This window comes from Monopterus albus, unplaced genomic scaffold, assembly GCF_001952655.1.
Source record: "Monopterus albus unplaced genomic scaffold, M_albus_1.0 scaffold368.1, whole genome shotgun sequence".
NCBI lineage: Eukaryota > Metazoa > Chordata > Actinopteri > Synbranchiformes > Synbranchidae > Monopterus > Monopterus albus.
Genome location: NW_018128248.1, coordinates 29580 through 35846, shown reverse-complemented (window position 1 = coordinate 35846; position 6267 = coordinate 29580). Strand labels below are relative to the sequence as shown.

The 6267-nt window shown below is 47.6% G+C and overlaps 1 pseudogene; it reads right to left on the bottom strand.

Annotated features, from left to right (window-relative positions):
* Positions 1 to 405: 405 nt before the first annotated feature.
* Positions 406 to 6267, bottom strand: part of LOC109951186 (transcription factor 7-like 2) — a 13935-nt pseudogene continuing 8073 nt past the window's right edge.

Genomic DNA, 6267 nt, shown 5'->3' with positions numbered 1-6267 from the left:
TCATGTCTGAAGGCACATTAGTGCCACAACTGCAGCTCATGGAATAGTCTGTGCTCCTGCCTCCTTGCAGGTGAGTGTGATTACAAAGAAGTGAGTTTTGAGCTCTGAGAAAAACTGGCAGCATCACACAACATGTCAGAACTCAGTGAACATTTATTAACTGAGGAACCAGATAACAATCATTACTACCAGGTGAACGGCATGGAGAGCAAACCAACCCTGTGCCACACTTCACTTTCAGTTCATATAAAGGAATTTAAAAAAGTGAGTTTGCAAAAAAATACAGTCTGAAGAAATTAGAGATGCAGTCAAATATTGACCAGTTACTTCTCATACTAATATAAAATGTGATATAAAAAAGTTTTTAAGGGGCCATATTTACAGCATTACAAAGAGGTTCAGGTCACGCTGAGCTGCGTTTTATCATGTGTGACACAGTAAAACCAGCTCCTCACAGCTGATTGGCTCGTCTGAGTGACAATGGCTGAGTTAAGGCACTGTGAGAGTTCGCTGCCGATCGGAGAGTCAAGGTTGGAGGCGGGACAAGGAAAGGTGGGAGGACCCCAGGAAGAAGCCGTGCAGGGTGAGGAGGTGGGCACGTCGGAGGAGGGCAATGACGTGGAGGGTCCTGGAGTGACGACGCCTCAGAGGGTGTGGGTCCTGTGGGGTTTGGTGGTGAGGGACAGCGGCTGCAGCTGCTCGGTGTAGGGTGACGTGTGTCCATAGGAGGAGTGCGTGTGCTCGGTGTGCGTCGGGGCCGGAGCGGCGGGTGAGGCCAGCGCTGTGGTGGGGGTCGCCGGCGAGTCCAGGGAGGAGGCGGGGCTGGCCTGGGACAGGTGTGTGTAGGTCCAGGTGGGACACGAGGTCTCTTCAGATGCAGGGAGAAATCCTCCACTGCTGCAGGAGCTGAAACAGACACACTCATCAGTCCACTGCAGCTCTGTACAGACACATCTACCCTCATCATTGGTTTGAAAGAGAACCGCACAAGAAGAGGCCACCGCCTCATCATTGGTTTGAAAGAGAACCGCGCAATAAGAGGCCACCATGACTTAAACCGTATTTAAAACCACTGCGCTGGATTCTCGGGTCTGATCTGCTTTGAACATCAGTGTGTTGCCCTACAATATTAGTGACCTGAGCTCCTAGTCAGAGCTGCTGTGAACTGTTAGCTTAGCATTAGCTCATGCAGACTGACAGGACAGGGAGGTGTAACACTGATCACCACCGTGTCGAAGGCGTGTTCTAACATGAACGCCGTCTTACCTTCACGCTGAGTTTCACTCTTTGTTCTCTTCCTCTTCTTCTTTTTACCCTGAACAAAAACAAACACACTGATATGAGCTGATGAAAACACGGCTGTGCAGCGACCGGCTGTCCGTGCACACGTTGCGCTGATGGAAACTTGCAGCAGTTAGAGCTGCATGTGAGCAGGATGCACTCACGTAGTTGTCTCTGGCCGACCAGCCGGGGTACAGCTTGGAGTGCAGGAGCCTCTCTTTGCGAGCCAGTTCGTAGTATTTGGCCTGTTCCTCCTTGGACAGAGAATGCCACTGTGGACACACGCCAGGGTCACACTGTCAGCACCGACACAAGCACAGGCCTCGTGCACACACAGTCAATATGCACACACACTGGCTGTTATAATGACAGGTCATATACCGTAACTGTTTCAACAAAGCACACAGTGCACGTGTGCAACAGCATCACTGCCACCATGAGGAGGGCTGAGAATGAAAGCTTGAGATAATGTAAACGCTGGAGTTGATTGACTGAATGTGACCCTGATTCATTTCAAAACGACTTTCCTGAACCACTGGCTTTATACTCACATTATCATGAATCATCACTTCATTCTCAGTAATTATACTTCTCTTGTACTCATGTTGTCATGTCTCTATTCTTGAAACATTCTGTTGGTCCCTTTTCTACTTTTTCTCAGAATGTTAGTTTCTCTAACAACGTTTTCTACTCTGACTTTTTTACTATTAACAAAATATTTATAACTTCAGCCTCAGAATATCATAACGTCATTAAAACAAACATACTCTACACGTTTCCACCTCGTTCTTTAAATCTCAGATATAGTTAACTTTAGGAACAATGAGCCAGTGCTTACTGAATAAAACTATTATTATTATTAGTATAGTCGTGTGACAGAAATGAAAAAGACTTAAAAAGAGCAACAGCCACAGGCCAAACAGCACCAACCCTCTGTCCCAGTATCTGGTTGATGGTGGCGCTCTCCTTCACTTTGCACTGTGCCACCACTTTGGGCCGCTCCTCCCGCATGTACAACATGAACGCGTTGAGCGGCTTCTTGATATGGGGCTTCTTCTCGTCTTCTTTCTCCTGCTGGATGCCAGGCATCGACTTTCTACAGGAACACAGAGAGACACTGTGTTGGAGTGCACGTTCAGCACAGTAAGAAGAACAACACTAGAAATGCCCCCCAGCTATTTGTGACTGAGGAAATGCATGGTTTACCTGTGAAAGGTAATCAGGTGAGAGCGCGTCGGGCTGCCGCTGCCTCCGGGCTCCTGCTTGACTCCGGTGGGGACAATGGCTGGGTGGGGGATGGACGACTGGGGGGTTGGCACTAAACGTGGAGAGAAGCTGCCCGACACCAGACTGCCAACAAATTACACACACGCACCAAATGTTCAATTTAATGTCATAGAGCAAAACAACATTCACCAGAGCCGGCCAGAGTGTAACACACCTTATTTGTACTTTACTGGCTAAGCCCCCCCCACAGCAGCTTACCCTGACATGGAAGCATTCATGGCCAGAGCAGCAGGTGAGAACCCCCCTGTGATGGGATACATGGGCTGCCCCTGCCTACAGGGACACAGACAAACAGACGGTCAAATGTCGCTTCCTCCAACAGTGTATGAGTTTGTCTTTATCACATGTTCTACTCACAGCCAACCGAGAGGGTGAGGGAGCTGAGTCACACCTCCTGGAGAGATGGGGTAGCAGGCAGCACGAGGGGCCCTCGACATACCTGCTCCACACACAGATTCACACAGGTACGCGTTACATTTATGCTGTGACTGGCTGACACATTCATGTGCTCATCTAGTAGCGGACTGGAGGACAGGTAACACTAGAACGGCTACCTGTGTCAGCAGAGAAGCCAGGCGAGGCCCTCTGAGGGGAGAAGGCCTCTGGGCTGTAGGGCAGCAGTGGGTGGAGGTGGGTCATGTGGGGGTGCTGCACCACCGGCACACTGTTGGACTGGAGACACAAACACACAGGTGATCACAGGCTGCAGTGCTGCCATCTGTCCACAAGGTGGCAGATGTGACCTCTGATAGTTACAGCTGTTCTCCACCAGGCCTTCAACTGAGCTCAGCCTCTTGCTACACACTTATCTTACCGATCCTGCACAAAACAGGTGTGTATGTAGAAGAACAAAGCTTCTGACTCAGAGTATGACATCTCGAGTAAAGGGATAACACCCTGCTCACAACCACAACAGTCAAAGAATGATGCAGAACCAGTGGAGACAGCTGGGGCCAGAGCTTTAGACATGGCCTGCACCTCAGCCCGGTCTGACCACACAGGTCTGCAGAGAGCTCCCTGGGCTTCATGTCTGGGTTTGGGTCCTGACCTGCAGTGTGAACTGTGGGACCTTCGATACACAGCTGTGTGCATTTCAGGCCAGTTCTGTGATTTTTACTAAATTCACAACTATTTCTAAGCATTTCCCTCCAATTTAAATTAAATATATATTTGTACCTGCTGCTGCACTGGACAGTAAAGATTAACTGGCTTTCAGAGGAAGCAACACTATTCCAGGAAGCTGAAAGCTGTCGCTTGATGGGAAGTCGTAACTTTGATAACATTCATCGCTGCTCATTTCTTATTTTAGGTGTGAAGAGGCGTTCATGTCTCTTAACAAAGTTAACATCCACTAACTATATGCATCAGAACAGGTGAAGTGAAACAGCTGGAACCAGCCTGACGGGCCACGCAGCAGCTCAGTCTACCTTTCAGTGAGTTCACCTGTATTTAACCTGGTTACAGTAACCTGACGGCACGGTAAAGAGAAGCACAGCTGAGGATATGGGATTACACAGACCAGCCAGATTTCTCCTGAAGAACACAGATTTGTTGCCCATGGTTTCTAACTGGCCTTTACACGAGTCTGAACAGACTTCACACAGCGAGGCCAGACCAGGACTGATAGACCCTTGTATTTAAAGAATTCAGGCCAACGTTTGACTGAAACCACAGAGTTAGAACCTTGAACAATGTTTCCAGCTTCGCTGTGACCCTTTAAAAAGAACCGATGACTGGTTGTGACCCGTCCTCCCAGACTGAGACTGGAGTGACGTTTCTCCTCTCAGGCTGTTTGATTCACTTCATGCTGAGGTCTGGATGAGCCAGGCTACCCGCGATTTTACAGGAGAAAAAACACAACTGTGCAAACTGCTACTCTGAGTGCACATATTCCAGTTTCCACAGTTTGTCACTGGAGCTTAACATCACTGAAAACGTTTAAAATAAGAAAGAAAAGCTTCCAAAATAAAGCTGATGACAGGTGAAATGCAACCAGTGCATGTAAACACAGATTTACCAGGTTTCTAGTACTTTAACTTCAGGCACTGGCCTTCATGACCACGGTGATTCTGTCTTGCTCTTTCAGTGTGTTGAGGTCACACATGATAAACTGGAGACGGCGGTGCAACTATTAATATCATGTCTGAGGCAGAGGAGATGCAGAGGCTGCATGTAAACACTGTCATGGACTCTCAGCTTCTTCACCACTACTCAACTCACAACTTGATACTAAACATGAACAATGTGTCTGTTACATGGAAAACGCTGGTTTTGTTCTAGTTTGTTGCTAAGGAGTTTCTCTGAGCGCCTCCGAGGCAGCACGAGCTGCTCAGAGAGACGAAGGTAACTGAGCCAAGGAACAAGCATCGCACACCACAGGGTGATTAAGGATTTATAGTGACAAGAGTTCATGTGACTCACTGATGTATTTAAGAGGAAACCCTGCAGCGTGTCAGATGCTACTGACCCTGCTGCCTTCTGTTTAACCATAACAAACTGCACATTGACTGTTGACTGCTGCACATGCTGCTCCCATACAGCATACATTCTGTTATATCCTTATATATTTTTATTATATTGCTGCATTTGCTGCTTAAAGTGCCTTAGATTTTGTGTTACTTATTTATCTACGTTATATTTCATTTGTATTTTGTGGCATTCATGTGGACAACAAAGTAAGAATTTCACTGTACAGGGAAACACGTTTCCTAACAATAAACACTTTGACCTTTGACCTTGAACCAGGTCTTACCAGGTGAGTTGGTGTAGCAGAGTCTCTCACTGCAGATCTTCCCGGGACGTCAAGCAGAGGCCACTGAAAGGGCAGGTACTGTGGAGAGAGAGAGAGACAGTTAACCAGCCATGACACACACACACACACACACACACATTACATTATCCAACAATCATCTGTCATGCATGTGCACATTCTGGACCCTAAGAGAGCCAGAGTACCATGGAGAAGCTGTAGTATTTGTCACAACGTGGGATCTAAGGAGGTAATTACAAGTACTTTGTGAGTTATTCTTTTAATTAAAAGCAACTTCAATATGTAATGTACAGTGTGCATGGATGTGAAATAGAGCCAGACCTATCAAGACGGTTTCTATCAGCCCATCTATCCCAGATTTGCTGAAAAGAACCAAATGTAAGCCTCTCTATCCTGCTGTACTGGCCAATATATGGTATTCATGTTAGTTTCTGGATAATGTGTGAACAGTTATTACAACGTGCACCTAAATACTACTTTTGATGACTGTAAACTGGGAGGTCCTACTGCGGTGATTTTAGCTGGTCACACCAAAGGGTGCGTCCTGGTCACAGCCGGTCTTGTTGAACTGTGGCCCTCCTCAGTCGGGCAGGTCAGTATAACATGAGCCGGCCTGGGGGCAGAGCAGAGGGGCACGCTGCTGCCAATGCCGCTCTGTCTGTGGAGACTCCGGTGGACAAAGAGGCACTCAGATATTCTGTGGCTTGTTAGTAGCCGGCGTATGGCTCAGCAGTGAGTTACCTGAAACACATCATTATACTTCTACTCCGACCTGTGGCACGACGAGGACGGGAGAAACACGGAAGGAGCAGATGAAGCAGTGTGTGGAGTTAACGGATTATTAAAGTGGACGTCAGTGCACTACTTGTTAACTATAAGGATGAGAGTGGTGAGGCCCTGCAGGAGGTACAGCTCTTTATTATCACACA